Genomic DNA, 18,796 nt, shown 5'->3' on the forward strand with positions numbered 1-18,796 from the left:
AGGAAATCAAAGTCTTAAAAAATTTTGAACTCGGTGATCAATTCAAGTGCCACATTAAACTTTTAGTCACCATGGCTACCTGGCGCACGGAATTTGCGGAATTTGTCTACCCCTGATTTTTACAAGAAGTAAAACGCATCTGTGAGTTATGTAGCATAAAATATTACATGGGTAGCTCTTCTATAACACTTCCTCTTATGACATGCCTGAGTTTCGAAACATTGCTTACGAAACGGAGGATGTGGTGGTAACATCAAGCGACGTAGTGAAGTTTCTTTTATTGCCAGTCCAGGTAAAGCAGGCGGTTGCCTTTTACAAAGAAAGGAAAAGAATTAAGAAATATTTTAAGGATGTGGAAATGTTAATGGAATAGAATGCAGTACAAACAATGGGTCATAAACAGGGAATTACTGCTGTTTTTTTTTCAACATTTTAGCTTCTTCAGACTATTGTAAGGTTCCCTCTGTTCCCAGGTTAGTATTTTTAGTAGGTTAATTGACGGCACTGCATCTACTAGGCTATTTAGCGTCGATGGATTGGTGATAATGAGTTGGTATTTGGCGAGAAGAACCTAAGGATTCGCCATGTGATAACCTGACATTCGTCTTACTTTTAACGAAAACCTCGGAAAAAATCCAAGAAATACTCGCCCAAGCGGGAATCTAATCCGCGCCGCGCAGGTCCTACCAGTAGGCTAAAGAGCCTATAGCCTAAGCTACGCTTTTGGTTTATAACTAGTATTAAAAACCAATCTCACAATTAAAATACGTGTTTTTTAAATCAGGTTAGAGAAGCTTGCTATTTCCTGAATTTAATGAGATACCATTTACTCTATTGCAGATGTCTCCAAACTTGCAGAATTGAAGAGAACTGTATGATAATCGCCAAATTTATTTTAAAGAAAGGTTGTTATTCTGAGTGAATTTTAAATTTATAATGTGTTAAGAAAAAAATTTAATAATAGTACTGCTATTGATATAATAATAGTAATAATAATAATAATAATAGTAATAATAATAATGATAATAATAACAATGATAATGAGATCAACGTAATCGTTATTTATCAGCACTTTCAAGTACTTGTCCTAAATCTGAATGAATGAATCCAGTTAGATTTAAGCTTCAACATAAAGCTGCCGTCCGAATGAGCGTCAATATTATATTTTTATACACGTGAACCTTCAATATGAAGTGTCCAACGCATTTAAGTCTTAAAGTGGCCCTTGCAACCCTTCATATGAGGATGAAAATGGTGATGAGGACCAATCGCCGAAAGTTTTCCATCATGCGTTTAGGAGTATGCTGAGGAAAAATCCCAGAAAAGTTCTCAATTAGAAAACGTAGCTAAAGTGGCTCATCAGTTTTTACATCCACATCCATGTGTAGAGGACTTTGCTTGAGTTGGTTTTTCGAGGGAAGGACTCGGCACGGATCCTTGCACTTAGGTTTGCTTCGGCTCATTGTGCAAACTATACAGAGCGGAAGTAATGTAACTGTGCGGATTTCAACAGCTTATTCATCGGATAAGTATAACAGAAAATTCTAATAGCATAAATACTTTTCGCACAAAAAATAATTTCTCTTAAAATGTTAACACCATTTTACTCGATAAGTACCGGTACTATCCCTACAATTCTGATTATTATTCTTATTATTAGATAAACTGATAACAAAGCATCTATCCCTTTACAGTTTTCAATAAATTGAACTGTTTATCTACAAATTAAATTAAAATATAAACACATAGGCTAGCGTTATTTTCTGCCATTAGGAAGTCTGACAACACAGCTGCAGTGACTAAAGGACGGAATGCTGCTATTTACCCCTGAGTTCGTATGTGTATAGTAAGCGTTGCTTACGAGATTATACAAGCTGGCGCATAGCACGATCGAGAGTAGGTCTCTGAGAGTCATGACAATTCCTGCCGCTAGGTTCGCCTCGCTGCACTAAGAAATGATGAATAGTTCCATTACTAAGCATTGTGTATCGTGAAAATAGTTTGATTAATTGTGCATTATTGATCGAGTACGAAAATTATAAATATGCCAAGCATATTACAGTCATATTTTAGATTTATTGATGACTTGTTAAATATCAGTATGCAGATTTTCAGCGTCATTTAATGGAATTTACAATTTTGTTTCCCGAAAGTCGGAATTTGTTGAATTAAAATTTTGCTTCCAAACTACATTGTTCATATGGTTCATTTACTTTGGCAAGTTGATTGTTTTCAGTTCCGTGTTTTTTCTTCAGATTTCGTTCCCTCTAATTTGTTATAATTGCTGAAAGTAAACTACCGGTTTCTGCTACTTTCAGACATTATTATTATTATTATTATTATTATTATTATTATTATTATTATTATTATTATTATTATTATTATTATCATCATCATCATCATCATCATCATCAAAATCAAATTAATATAGTTCTTAGCTTGTCTTGCCTTAAGGCAATCAGTAGCGTTATTCGAGGAAAAGAGTATGATTTAGGCCTAACATCATCATTTATAGTGGCGAAATATTCCATAACAATGGTTAATTATTACTGCTGAATATTGACACATATACGATTTGCATTATTCAGGATTCAACATACGCAGCAATGCGATTTTAATGTTGAGCATACTGAGTTTAGTGTAACGTACTCCTCTCATCCTCCAAGCCAAATCAAATATTATTACGACATTACGAGTAATAAATAAATAAATAAATAATAATTATCACAATTATTCGTTATGATAAAGTACAATTATCACTGCATGGTGTACCGAAAATTTTACTTTATGTTTTCATTAAATTGACATGTCATGAGTGACGACAGAAAACAGCTCAGGGGAGCGAGATTCAGACATTACTAAAAATGAAATGGGGCTCGGGGAGAGCAGATGCGCATGTGCCTATGATCGGCAAATTCTAAAAAATATTGTCCCTGAGCTTCCTGAGATATTTGTTTATGTTTTGGGAAATGGTCAAATTCGAAAACCATTTCTAATCACATATATTGCAGTCTAACTTCCTAATTAGTTTAATTCTAACTCCTAATTTAAAAACTGTTTACACACACTAAAATATCATAGCATTTGCTGTTACTACCCACTACTGGATTAATCTTGCACAGGATAGGGACCGATGGTGGCGGGCTTATGTGAGGGCGGCAATGAACCTGTGGGTTCCTTAAAAGCCATTTGTAAGTAACAGGTTAATCACAGGCCTATTAGATATTTATTTCACCGCTGCAAGTTGTGCAAGAAAAATCACACATTTGTACTAATCATGTATTGTGACTGCTGTTTGCTTTAGTAAAAATCATAACACTTCAACGTCAATATATTTTTAAAAAAGAAATGGATAAGTTAGGCCTACTTACAAATGATTAAATTATGAAGTCAGAGGAAATGGAAGATAATACAGTACCTTAATTCATTGGAATAATAATAATAATAATAATAATAATAATAATAATAATAATAATAATAATAATAATAATAATAATAATAAATGAATACGTGAATAGGGTAGACTATAGTGTTCATGTAAAATATATTAAGTTTCTTTCATTATTTCCGAAAAGGTTCGGTGTATTAATTGAACAACAGAAAGGTTGTTTATAATATGTAATATCTTTTAATATCAAGAATGACAGCTTTTATTGTAATATAATTGAGACGTAGAAGTTTGGAAATTACGTCTGTTGTCCATAAAAATTGTACGAAACATTTAATAAGCAATGGTGAGTCCTTTAAATGTCCCAAATGTCAATGTCATTTAAGTGTTCTGCTATGAATATTTAGTCTAGAACAGCGCTCCGAGAGGCGGAATTGGCATTACGAGGGAACCACTTCAGACCCCCATTTCAAGCGCTATGCGCCAGCTTGTATAATCTCGTAAGCAACGATAGTAAGGATCACGTAAGAACAGTTGCTAAAAGGCTAATTTGGCCGTCTATTCAGTGATGCCAACTAATATCAAATACCACCAAAGAGGATAAAAATACAATATCAAATGGAATAATAATAATAATAATAATAATAATAATAATAATAATAATAATAATAATAATAATAATAGTATTTACTTATTGGTTTTAAGAAGCCCAGAGGTTCATTGCGGCCCGCCATCGGTCCCTATCCTGTGCAAGATTAATCGAGTCTCTACAATCATATCCCACCTCCCTCAAATCCATTTTAATATTATCCTCCCATCTACGTCTCGGCCTCCCCAAAGGTATTTTTCCCTCCTGCCTCCCAACTAACACTCTATATGCATTTAAGGATTCGTGCTACATGCCCTGCCCATCTCAAACGTCTGAATTTAATGTTCTTAATTATGTATGTCAGGTGAAGAATACAATGCGTGCAGTTCTGTGTTGTGTAACTTTCTCCATTCTCCTGTAACTTCATCCCTCTTAGCCCCAAATATTTTCCTAGGCGCTTTATTCTCAAACACCTTTAACCTCTGTTCCTCTCTCAAAGTGAAAGTCCAAGTTTCAAAACTATACAGAACAACCGGTAATATAACTGTTTTATAAATTCTAACTTTCAGATTTTTTTGACAGCAGACTATATGACAAAGCTTCTCAACCGAATAATAACACGCATTTCCCATATTTATTCTGCGTTTAATTTCCTCCCGGGTATCTCTTAAATTTGTTACTGTTACTCCAAAATATTTGAATTTTTCCACCTCGGATAATAATAATAATAATAATAATAATAATAATAATAATAATAATAATAGGCCTAATAATAAAAGTTTGTTCCAGCAAGGTTCAGAACCTATTCTGAAGTGTCTGCTCATGCGCTGTAGCGCAATGTGTGTTCCATTAAGACTGCAACTGATTCCGAACCGAACTCCAAGTTCCCTCTTTCAACTTGCTTCAGAACTCGCTCGAAACGAGTGAAATTGGTTCTCGATTAAGAGCAGAACTGGGAATTCTGAACTGTTGACGCATGCGCAGATGGTTTAATGTGAAGTTAGGGTAAAAATGCTTCGAGACTAGGCAGGTTAAAATAAATAAAATAGTAGATTATGAGTGATTTAGAAGGTGATAGTGATATATTTTATGAGGAATTAAGTTCGTAAGATGAATATAATTTTAATAGGAGAAGAAATTCCAAAGGCCTTGAAAGAACAGTTCAAGAAATGTTTCAATAACGTAAAATCCCGAACTAGTTCTGGCACCGTACACGATTGGCGCCTGCGTCGAAAGAAGTTCGGTATTAGTTCGGAACGCGTATAGAATTGTTTGCTGGAACAAACTTATTGTATTAATAATAACGAAGTCTTGTTTATTTACTTATTTACCACATGTCGCCTTTATGTTGGGAGGTGTTTTCTAAATGGCACAATAATTAAGCTAAGTAAGTTAAATTAATTAAATAAATTAATCAAATTTGTAAAAGAGTAGGCCTATATTTTCCTCCTGAACCTCTCGCACATTATGTTGGTAATTAGTAGATTAATATGATCTAATATTAAAATCTACTTTTCCTGGCAACACAAATTTAATGCTTTGACTAAACAGTTTGCGATTCAGTAGATCTTATCTAAAAAATGTATTTTGTTTGATCACATGAAATGATTAGTACAAACTCCAAAAACGGAATGCTACTTTGTAATGTATGATTAAGAATACTTACTTCTAATAATTTTGCTATTTTAGTTATAATTGCTGTCTCTGTGCGCATAATTCCTTATTCATTATCGTCTTTTTTCAGTTCATTATACATAGAACTATAGATTTCTGAAGGGTACTCTGAATGACACACGATTCCTGTAGTTGAGGAGTCACTGCCATGCTATTTCCTCTCTTTGACATTATAGTAATAAAAATCTAAACACGAAAGAAATTAATTCAAATGTGAAATGGCATTTCTATCAATCACCCAAGTGCATGTATCACACCGTATGTTATATTTACTTACACATATCCGACTACAACCTTGAATTGTAACACAACGCAACACATAAAATAACTCTTACGTATTAATATTATTACTCACTTACTTATTTACTTACAAGTGGCTTTTAAGATACCAGGAGGTTCATTGACGCTCTCACATAAGCCCGCCATTGGTTCCTATCCTATGCAAGATTAATCCAGCTCTCTATCATCATATCCCACCTCTTTCAAATCCATTTTAATATTATTCTCCCATCTACGTCTCGGCCTCCCCAAAGGTCTTTTTCCCTCTGGCCTCCCAATTAACACTCTATAAGTATTTCTGGATTCGCCCATACGTGCCACATGCCCTGCCCATCTCAAACGTCTTGATTTAATGTACCTAATTATGTCGGGCGAAGAATACAAAGCGTGCAGTTCTGCGTTGTGTAACTTTCTCCATTCTCCTGTAACTTCATCCCTCTTAGCCCCAAATATTTTCCTAAGAATCTTATTCTCAAACACCCTTAATCTCTGTTCCTCTCTCAAAGTGAGAGTCCAGGTTTCACAACCATACAGAACAACCGGTAATATAACTGTTTTCTAAATTCTAACTTTCAGATTTTTTGACAGCAGACTATATGACAAAAGCTTCTCAACCGAATAATAACAGACATTTTCCACATTTATTCTGCGTTTAATTTCCTCCCGAGCGTCATTTATATGTGTTACTGTTGCTCCAAGTTATCTGAATTTCTCCACCACTTCGAAGGATAAATCTCCAATATTTTTATGTTTCCATTTCGTACAAATTCTGGTCACGAAACATAATCATATACTTTGTCTTTTCGGGGTTTACTTCCAAACCTATTGCTTTACTTGCTGCAAATAAAATGTCCGTGTTTTCCCTAATCGTTTATGGATTTTCTCCTAACATTATTCACGTCAACCGTATAGACAGGAGGCTGATGTAACCCGTTCAATTCCAAACCCTGTCTGTTATCCTGAACTTTCCTAATGACATATTCCAGAGCGAAGTTAAAACGTAAAGGTGATAGTGAATCTCTTGCTTTAGCCCGCAATGAATTGGAAAAATATCAGAAACTGGCCTATAGGGACTTTGCTGTAATTGAATATTTGTATGTCCAAATTTCACTAGCTGCCAGTAATTGGCTCAGAATGTAGAACAATAATTTTAATTCATCAAATTTCACTACTATTAACAGCTGTTACTGCTGCTAAGATAACAGTTGGAAAATCACTACCAGTTGTAGTATTTTTCAGTACCGAATTTCGAAACGAAGTTGGCAAAACAAAATTCAAACTTCAAACTATAAAATCACCATAATCCACTAGCATATGTAGTAATGGGAGAAAAATGGTTAGGTTTCACCCTTAGAGTATTAAGTAAGCTGGTCAGGACCATATTCAAAGGAGAGCCGGAGATGCGCTGTTGGCAAACTACGTAGGCTTCCAGCCTAATTTTCTTATTAACCATGCACTTAATTACAAAACTCGTAGGCCTAAGCCTAATAGCTTTTTATTTATTTTAATGTATCCTATTGCCCTCTTCAATCATGCATTTTATAGCACTTAAATCCTGTATATGCGATGATAATTCCAATCCGACAATTGAAGGATCCAGAATCATATTGGGCCCAGCGCTATTTACTAAAACTGTAGAAAACAAGGGTTAAAATGAAATTATTACCATAATTCAATGGTGAAGCTGTAGTCGGGTGGTCCGGCGATAGTAAGATATTTTTTCTCCTATATAAGTTATAGTATAGTTTCAGTTTAGATATTTCTATATTTCTTTGAGATGTTTGTTTAACCTACGCCACGGGGGATCAGTGAAGCGCGTAATAGGCTCTTTATTCACTCAGTCTGACAGGCGCCTAACGCATTTAAAACCAGTAGACGCGAGGTAGGTTACTGAACTTTAGTATAGCATAAAGGGGTTTTTCCTGTCTAGGAACGCGCTGGTAGCGTTGTTTGAATCTGGCAAACAATAGTAGCGTCTGGTGAGCGCGTCACCTTAGTGAGTATTTAAAAGGACGTGAGCCGAGCGTGTGCCCCCCAGACGATTACCGGCCTGTGAGCCGAGCGTGTATTTTCTCAGAATATTACCGGCCAGTGAGCCGATCGTGTGTTTGGTCAGAAGACTGCCGGCCAGTGGCGTGTTTACTCACTTATATAGTCTACGGCCTGTGAGCCGATCGCGGGAGTATTAATAATATCTCCGGTACTTGTTCCGATCGTGTATATCTTATCATTCTCCGTTTTCCAGCCGATCGAAGTGATAAAGTGTAGATTTCGCACTTTTTAGCTTTGTGATTTACTCAAAAAGTGACAGCAGCGATTTTAAACTGGCGTTAGACGAGAAGCCGAAATCACACGGAAGACAACAGCCAGTATTCCGTCGCTTGGACTCAAGCAAGGGAAGTGAGCCGAATAAATACACTTAGTGGAACTCTATTCCTTGGTTTCTTTTCGTGAGAACGACGAACATCACATTACATCCTACGCCCACAAAACCACAAGGTCCCTGAGAAGAGATCTCCTCTACCGGGGGACAAGATCTTCCAGCATCCACCGACGTATGACTCAGCTAGCCGACTCCTCCTCTGCCGGCGGCGCGACAGAGAGGAAGATAAACAACAACAACGCGGGCCACCAGGTAAAACCCGTCGCAAATGGCGCCCAACGTGGGGCTACGAGAATCAACAATACCACCGAGACAGTGTGGCTACGAGAAGAAAATAAACAATACTAGTGTGGCTCCGAGAAGAAAATAAACAACACCAACGCGTGGCTACGAGAATCAACAATACCACCGAGACGGCGAGGCGGCGTGACGAGAACAACAGTAGCAGCAGCAACGTGATTATCGTCAGTACGAGACGACAGCAGAGAGGCTGACGCAGCATCCCCGCCGAGACAACGAGAGCCGCAACACCGAGGGTGGCGAAATCATCACGGCCACGCGGGACGAGCAGGGTCGACGCTACATCGAGGAGGAAGACAACGTGGATGGTAATATTTTGGAGGGTTATACATGTATGAATTTTCTTTTTGTGTGTAGAGAGAATAACGTTTATTTACGCGTAATTTTGTGTAGGGTTGTACGTATATTTATATCTGTGTGTATAATATATTGGAGGGGATTATTATTGTGTGATCTGTATATAGGTTATGTCATATCCAGATGTTATTAAGGAATAGGAGAATTGAGACCGAAGGGACGGAGAGTGAGAGGAAAATAATAAGTAGAGAATAGAGGGATGGAGAACGTAGGAGACAGCGAAATGGAGGGAAGATTAGAATTGGAGAGCAGTATGGGGGACGACGAGATCATAGGAAATAGCGAAGAAACCCAGCAATGTAGCGAGAAGGAAAAGGGAGAAGAAGGGATGATGCTAGGACCGCTAGGAGTTTTGATGAAACATATTACGGAACAAATGAAAAAAATGGATGAAAGATTAGGTGAAAGTATTGAGCAAGCGAAGAAAATGTCAGAACAATTTAAGCAGAATTTTGAACAAATGAAACAGGATAGTTCAGAACAATTTAAGCAAATTTTGAACAAATGAAACAGGATAATTCAGAGCAATTGAAACAGAGTTTGAGACAGATGGATGAAAGATTAGGTCAGAGTACAGAACAAATAAAAAAAAATGGATGAAAGATTATGTCAGAGTACGGAACAGATGAAAAGAATGGATGAAAGATTAGGTCAAAGTACTGAGCAAGCGAAGCAAATTTCAGAACAAATAAAGCAAATAGATGAGAGACTAGGCCAAAAGACCGAACAGCTGATGAGGCAGATGGACAGCAAACTATCAGAAATGGAGAGTAGGATGGGAGAAAATTCCAGAGAGATTAGGGAACAGGTGAACCAGCTGATAGAGAGTCGAATAGAAAACTTGGAGGGGAAGATAGCAGACAATAATACGGAAATAGAAAGTCAACTAAGCGTCGTAGTAGATAAGATGGCAGAGAACATGAGGGAACTAGAGGAGAAGGTGAGGAACAGCACAATTGCTGAGAACGAAAAGACGAGGTCGGCCATAGAAGGAACGGTAGATGAGAGGTTACAAGGGGTGGATCGAGAGATGGAGGCGATTAGGCGAGTAGTGAGAGACCAGGGAAAGGAAGAGAGAGAACGCCTAGAGAGTTTAGAATCAAGATGGAATTCGATGCAAGATAGGATCCATGGAGTCACTGTCGATAATTCAATTAGCGAACCGAGTGTGACCGGAACGCCTAGCGGGAGCAGTAGTATGGGTCAGGAAATATAGTAGGAGGTAGCATCATACGTAATCATGTGGCCGGAGAGCACCAAGACCCCCGAAATCAGGAACAATGTAATTTAAATATTGTAAACGAGAGGTCATCTTTAGGTCGCCCACAGTATCCCACGCATATCATTAATGAAATTGGTTATCCCGTATTTGATGAGGTGGAATTCTCAAACCCTCACTGTTATATCCGCGAATTGGAAACGTATTTTCACGTGAAAGGGGTACCAGAGAAACTAAAAATGACCGTCGTGAGAAAAAGTCTGAGAGGACGGCCACTTAATTGGGTTCTCGTAGCGTTAGACGCACAGGTTAGTTATGGGGAATTCAAAGCAAAGTTCTCTGACCGGTATTGGGGGCAGAGGCAACAGCAGAAAATCAGAAAAGAAATCAATGATAGTAGGTTTGATGCTAAGAAAGGCATATCGATGATTGATTACTTTATGGAGCTTGTCAAAAAGGGAAAGAGTCTAAATCCACCAATGCCAGATTCTGAATTGATACAAACTATCATATCCCATTACCCGGAAAATATTAGGTATAATTTAATTATCGCGGGACCACGAGATTTTGGGGAGACGATTGACCTCCTGACCGCGCTAGACAGTTCTGACATGACACACAATGGAGGCGAAAGTTATGACGCAACTAATTGTGTAGAGAAGAGAACGCAGGGTTATTCCAGCCACTCGAAGGCGGAGAGAGGGGCACATGGCACCCTCTCACCACCTCGAGGAAACATGAATGTAAATAGTTGGGCAATTGACAGACAACCAGGCTATGGGTATAATAATAATAATAGTCGGGGTCAAAGTGGTACTGTCAGTCCAAACCGAAATAGGAGGGATATTCAACCTGTCAGAAATATGTACAACCGCAATAATCCTGGTGTTGACCGCGGTAGCGGAAGTAATGTAAATAGGATGAGAAATAATGGGGGCGGACCAGTCCGCAGAATTAATCACATAAGATGGTATACGGATAGAGAGGCAAATGTGCACCCTAGGGACAGCAACCCACCCCACTGGATAAGAAATAGGAGATACAGGCAAGGATTCTGGCAGCCTAATTTTGGTAGGGGCTGGAATAACAGGAGAGACTGGAGGAGGCAGGAACAAGAAAGAGACCGCAGAAATGCATTGATGGTGGCGGCGCAGCAGGGAAACAATAGAATGCCAGCCACGTGTAGCGACGAGTGTGACAGGCCGGCAAGCCCGGGTAGAGATCCTACGGCAAGGAGGAACGAAATGAGAGATGAGTGTGGAAATGGGTCCGCTTCGGGAAACTAGGATGCAGAAGTCTTAAGGACTCGGAGATTTCTGTAGCCGAGTGTCATATCTGAAGGGTCCGCAAACGCGATCAACATAAACCGACCGAGTGAAATCACATGCCGAGAAACGGATAATAAGGGCATATACACATTACCCTGTATAGATGTAAAGATTTTTGGTGTTAATTGTTGTGTGCTATTAGATTCTGGGTCAACCAACAATGTGTGCAGCATGGAATTTTTTCAGAAAATTAAAGAGTCCGGAGTAAAATTGCAGGTACTTCCGATTTGTTCACTGTACTGCGCTGGCACGTTAGGGAAGAAGCGGGAGAAAGTTAGATTCCAGGTGCTCTTCGAGATCGAATATGGTAATCTCAGACTACAGGCAATTTTCCTAGTTGTGCAAAAATTAACCATGGGTGTTATAATTGGCGTAGAAAGTTTCTACGAATGGCAGGCGTTATTAGATTTCGGAGGAAATAATTTAGGCGTAATCACCCAAGAGGGAAACATAGGACACGTACCGTTTAGCACGGGGGGCGCATTCACAGAAGGAGATGAGAGATCAATAGGGGAAAGAGAGCTGCAGGAGGAATTATTCTTTGTAGAACATATCCGAATTTGCAAGAATGCAGTAATCGAGATCAATCCGTGGGAAAATGAGGACCGTAAGAAGGGAACGTGTAATGTAGACTGCGGGAATTGTGATTTGTGCATTGTAGAATTAGCCCGGGTGCAGCCATTACGTAATAGTCACTTGTACGAAAGTGACGTTGTTAACGCGGTAGGGTCGCGACACTGCGTTGAAGGAATAGCCGCCGCGAACAATAGGATTGACGAGGGTACGTTCGAGGCAGTAAATAGGAAAGTCAGTGAAGCGTACGGGATTAGTGAGAAAGAGAGAAGACAATTAATGGACGTGGTAGTGAAAAATTTAGATGTATTTTCAGATACGCCGGGGCTGTGTAATGTGTACACTCATAAAATTAATGTAGAGGGGTTAGAGATATTTCGGCATAAGTGTAGGCCCATTCCGCTTTCGATACGAGAGCAGGCAGACGAGGTCATCAACAACATGTTGAGGGACGGAATAATTGAAGTATCAGATTCTCCTTATGTAAACGCCTTGTGTTGGGTAAGGAAGCAGAATGGTAGCCTGCGGGTCACGATCGATGCCCGACATGTAAATTCCTTTTCAGTCCGAGACAACTTTCGCACGGAACCCATAGATACACTTTTAAGTAGGATGAGTGATTGTTCCGTGTTCACGAGCTTAGATTTAACGAGCTCATTTTGGCAGATCCCTTTAGACGAGGAATCTAGGAAATATACCGCGTTTTTGCACAACGGACGCGTATATCAATACACGCGCTGCCCTTTTGGCATTGCAAGTTCAGGATCGGCGTTATTAAGAGCACTCGATAGGATTTTCATGGATTCCACAAAAGAGTTTTTAGCGCAGTATGTGGACGACTTTTTGATATATGGGAACAATATACAGAGACACATTCGAGACATTGATTTTGTATTAAGTAAACTCAGGGAAGCTGGCATGACAGTGAAATTAGGGAAGACTGCGTTTTTCAAAATTGAGACCGAATTCTTGGGTTATGTGATTTCAACGGAAGGAGTTAGGCCGAACCGAGAGAGAGTGGAGAGCATTATGAAGATCCCACCTCCTAAGAACAGGAAGCAGGTTCGGAGATATCTGGGTATCCTCCAATACCAAAATAGGTTCCTGGTCAATTTCGCGCGACACGTGCATCCACTGAGGGAAATCCTAAAGAAAGATACACCATTTAGATGGGGAGCAGCGGAACAAGAGGCTTTCGATCGGTCGAAACTATTGTTCGCTGACTCGATTCTGCTGGAAAGGCCTAACGACCGCCTACCTTACCAGATATACACTGATGCATCTTCGTATGGTTATGGCGCAGTACTGTGTCAAACTAGCGAAGACAACGAGCGACATGTGATTGCCACGGCCTCGAGAGGTTTGTCGCGGACGGAAAGTAACGCATCAATTACGGAATTGGAAATTTCTGCAGTGTACTTCGCACTACAGAAGTTTCGGCAATATGTTTTCAATCGTCAGATTGTAGTGTACACGGATCACGTGAGTTTAGGCTTCCTAAACCGGTGCAAACTGACCAACTCTAGGATATCTATGTACGTTCATGAAATTCTCGCCTATGATGTAACTATAAAGCATATTCCGGGATCAGAGAATATCTTCGGAGATTGTCTGTCCCGTTTGAATTCAAAATCGGGGTTGCCGGAAACTATTACCGCCCCTAAATATGAGATCGCGGTCATGAAAATTCATTCCACCGGGAATAGTTCATTCGCGGGTAGATTTCGTAGGATTGCAGATTTGCAAGATGAGGACCCCGCGATAAGAAATATGAAGAACACGGCTAAAGAGATCTCACAGGCTCAAGGTGAGTCAATTGGTATGCGCTCTGGAGTGTTGTATAAGTTACACGGTAGAGACGTCCAGAAATGGAAGGTGTACATTCCTACTAGCATGGAAGACGAACTGATTCGTGATTTTCACGTATCTATGAGTCACTCAGGGAGCGAGAGAGTTTCGCTAACCCTGGCTGAATCAGTGTATATCAAACAGCTGGCAAGGAAAGTTAGGAAAGTTGTCTCTTGTTGTGTAATTTGTCAGAAGGCAAAACCTATGAATGTAAAATTCGACACTGTACCACAAGTTATTGTCAGGGGAGGCAAAAACGAGCTTGTAGCTGTAGACGAACATGGTCCTATGCCGATGTCTGCATTTGGACATAAATATATTTTGTAACACATGATGTGTTCACTAAATTTGTAAAAATCTACCCTGTGCGATCATTATCAAGTAAAATTTGTGCAGATAAGATACTTAATGATTATGTACCGAAGTATGGTCCAGTGAAGGCATTGTTGTGTGATAACGTTTCTGTACATAAATCGAGGTTGTTTACTGACAGACTAAGAAGCGCAGGTATCAAAATGTATAACTGCTCCGCCTATTTTCCCAGCGGAAACCCATGCGAGAGAGCCCTCAGGGACATATCATTGTATTTTAGAATCTTATGTCATAGGAACCACAAAGACTGGTTTAAACAATGTAGAGAAAAAGGCAGAAAAGAGAAGGTCAAAAGTAAAGAGGTATAGACACCGGTGGGAACCGAAGTTTGGAGATCAAGTGTTGTTAAGAGACATAAAGTTATCGTCGGCTTTAAGAGGCCGGTACTCGAGGATGGAGCTATTGTATAAGGGACCATTCTCTATAGCAAATAAATTTGGAGACCATACCTACGAGTTGAAGGACCTAAACAAAAACAAGGCTCTAGGTAGATACCATAAACAGCTGCTAACACCATTCAGGCAAGACAATGTAAATATAGATACGTAAGTTGGAATGGTGAGCTAGACTATTGTGTAGAGGCAGGATACCAATGTACAGTGCGGCGCAGTGTAACTGCGTACGCAAGGCGGATGCGTGATTGAATAATGTGTGACACTGTAAATAAGAATCTTATGAATTTTGTAGATAATGTATATAAATAGTGTGAGGGATGATTAACAAGTATGCTTGAATGATGACTGTGTGCACAGAGAGATTGTTTAAAAACATATATATCATGTTTATTTTAGAATTTGTATAGCTGAGCAAGATGGCGTGTATCCTGGCTGATCGCGATAGGGATAACGGTAGAATGGCATTGTCGAAGGCGAGATTTCCCAACAATGAAAATTCTTTAGGGGAATTTCCATTGTTGAGAAAGGGGCATTTGAAGCTGTAGTCGGGTGGTCCGGCGATAGTAAGATATTTTTTCTCCTATATAAGTTATAGTATAGTTTCAGTTTAGATATTTCTATATTTCTTTGAGATGTTTGTTTAACCTACGCCACGGGGATCAGTGAAGCGCGTAATAGGCTCTTTATTCACTCAGTCTGACAGGCGCCTAACGCATTTAAAACCAGTAGACGCGAGGTAGGTTACTGAACTTTAGTATAGCATAAAGGGGTTTTTCCTGTCTAGGAACGCGCTGGTAGCGTTGTTTGAATCTGGCAAACAATAGTAGCGTCTGGTGAGCGCGTCACCTTAGTGAGTATTTAAAAGGACGTGAGCCGAGCGTGTGCCCCCCAGACGATTACCGGCCTGTGAGCCGAGCGTGTATTTTCTCAGAATATTACCGGCCAGTGAGCCGATCGTGTGTTTGGTCAGAAGACTGCCGGCCAGTGGCGTGTTTACTCACTTATATAGTCTACGGCCTGTGAGCCGATCGCGGGAGTATTAATAATATCTCCGGTACTTGTTCCGATCGTGTATATCTTATCATTCTCCGTTTTCCAGCCGATCGAAGTGATAAAGTGTAGATTTCGCACTTTTTAGCTTTGTGATTTACTCAAAAAGTGACAGCAGCGATTTTAAACTGGCGTTAGACGAGAAGCCGAAATCACACGGAAGACAACAGCCAGTATTCCGTCGCTTGGACTCAAGCAAGGGAAGTGAGCCGAATAAATACACTTAGTGGAACTCTATTCCTTGGTTTCTTTTCGTGAGAACGACGAACATCACATTACATCCTACGCCCACAAAACCACAAGGTCCCTGAGAAGAGATCTCCTCTACCGGGGGACAAGATCTTCCAGCATCCACCGACGTATGACTCAGCTAGCCGACTCCTCCTCTGCCGGCGGCGCGACAGAGAGGAAGATAAACAACAACAACGCGGGCCACCAGGTAAAACCCGTCGCAAAGGAAACATACAGCAAGTAATATAAAGTATACACATTAAAACTAAATGATATGTCAATCTTCATTAAACTATAGTATTCACTTAACCTTAACCCTTGCTTTCTCCGTTTTTAATAAATTGCGCTTGGCCCACTATGGCTTTGAACCCTTCAATTGGCCTCGGAAGCATTCGTGAATCAGAACCCGATGCTTGCAAGTCTGCCATCATGCCTTAACCCTGAAAGAGCTGTGTCTTATCCTGGGACGAGCGCCTGATAAGCTGCAGGGTTCGAGTCCCAATCCCTTCGTATATCAGCATCGGAAACCCGTACAACCCCCAGCCTTTTTTAACTGTTGCAGGTGATAGATGAAATGAGGGGATGGTAGAGAGTGTTGATGAAATAAAAGAGAGAAAATGGAGTACCCTGATACCCTCTGCAAAGTTTTCTTTGTCCACGACAAATTCCATGACGATCTGGCAAGGCATCGAACCTGCCTGAATGGAAGGCCAATGCAGTAGCGCTTGAGCCACGAACAGTTTTTAAATTCGTATTGTGAAATTTGTGTGCAGCGTTTAGTTAACATGAAGTAAAACCAGGTATTGTGATTTAAATATAATACAGCAGTTTATGGAGCTGAGTTTACTGTATGTAGAATGAGAGATTAGGTCTGGGAAGGCCCTGCTGGAAGGAAAATTAAGTATTTCTCGTGTTGTTGTAACTTCACAGCTACTTCTACTCATATGCCTACAACTTGATTCAACAATGTAATTTCTAGCATAGAGTGACTCCGGGATTCACTCAGTTTAATACTATAACATTGAATACACGATCTTTTTAGAGAGTCAAAGGCAAATAGAACTTGACACCGGTTAGGTCAAGGAAGAGAGTTCAACTAAGCATATATTTTATAATACCGATAAAATAGTTTAACCTCCTGAGTCATTTGTTGTTTTATTTTTAAAGTTCAATATAATTCTACACTTCAAAAAAGTCACTGGCATGAGGAAAAATACTGAACAAATTCTGCAGGTTACAGTTAAGGCACAAATGCAGGTATATTATACCATACTTCGGGTTTCTGCACATACATCTTATATCATAATCATGTATGAAGTATGGTATAGTGTACTTAGGGAGACCAGACGTCCTCTTTTGTCCGGATATGTCCTCCTTTTTAGGCCTTTGTCCGGGGTCCGGACGGATTTAAAAAAAATCAAGAAATGTCCTCCTTTTCGTAACTTGTATGTCTGATATTTTGAAATTATCTGATTTGACGCCTTTTTCAAGTAATTTGCCTGTAGGTGGCAGCAGCATTGACGGAATATATTCTTTGCCAACAATCATAACTCTCTTTTCTTACAAAATAATATTAAATTCACACTTTGTGCGGCCTTTTTATGTATTTTGATAACAATATTATAGTTCCCTTGGCTTTAATATGTAGTTAATTGTAAATCATTTTATATTATTAACTTTAATCACATTTAATGGTGTAATAGAATAGATATTGACATAATTTTAAGTATAATATAGACCTGAGCCTAAATCTAAATATATATTTTCTGTCCTCTTTAATAATTATAGTTCCCTTGATTTTCATATATACCTACCTGTAAAATCATTATTATTTTTATCATAATTATTTTGTAATATTAACATACTTTTAAGTATGATATAAGCCGAAATCTGTACTGTAAATATTTTGTAATAAAATATATATTGACGTATAATATAGGCCTAAGTCTAAATCTAAGTACATATTTTCTGTCCTCTTTTTTTCGTACAATGTCCTCCTTTTTGAAGCTTTGTGTCTCTTTTTTATCGATGTGAATCTGGTCACCATACGTGTACTATACTCTCAGGACTCAGGAGGTTAAACATAAATATTGCGTTTACAACGATTCAAAATCGTTCAAAGAAACGGTTAAAAAGATTCGAAATTTAGAATTGGAAAGATGGTGCAATGGAAGACGACTATAGTCCATTATAAGACCGAATATAGATAGAGTTCAAGTTCAACTCTTAACAGCTGGTGTGATGCCAAGACTCGATTCTACCTGTACTAGAAAGTACGTTGTTAATCAGATTGTATGGAGGATAGATGTAGCAGTGAAGTTCAAGACAATGACTTTTAAGTAGTAGTAGTAGTAGTAGTAGTAGTAGTAGTAGTAGTAGGTAAAGCTCATGCATTTTGTCAAGACACTCGCGATGTGCAGTACGGGAACAACGTTTCTGTGGAGGGGTAAGAATAGAAGGGCGTGTGTCTACCGAGTTCAAGGTAAAGACAAATCCTATAATTCGTAAGTAAACTCATCCGAACTCGTGCGCAGCTCTGTAGGAAGAGTGGGGGAGTGTCTGGACATAATGCATGCGCTGTAATAGCTACGGTAATCGTGGTAGTAGTTTATATGTTTAACGACGCTTTGAAACGCAGAGGTTTTTGAGATTCGAAATTGAAGGCGGACGAGAAATGACCATCAAATTTTACGTGGAGGAACAGAGTTCTTCCATTTATGGTGTATGTACGACACGGAACACGCAGCTTTACTTCCCTCTCAGAGGAAGTTATGCTAAGGCTTTTATTTTCCTTTAAAATAGTTACTCAT

This window comes from Periplaneta americana, chromosome 11 (genome assembly GCF_040183065.1).
Source record: "Periplaneta americana isolate PAMFEO1 chromosome 11, P.americana_PAMFEO1_priV1, whole genome shotgun sequence".
Classification (NCBI taxonomy): domain Eukaryota; kingdom Metazoa; phylum Arthropoda; class Insecta; order Blattodea; family Blattidae; genus Periplaneta; species Periplaneta americana.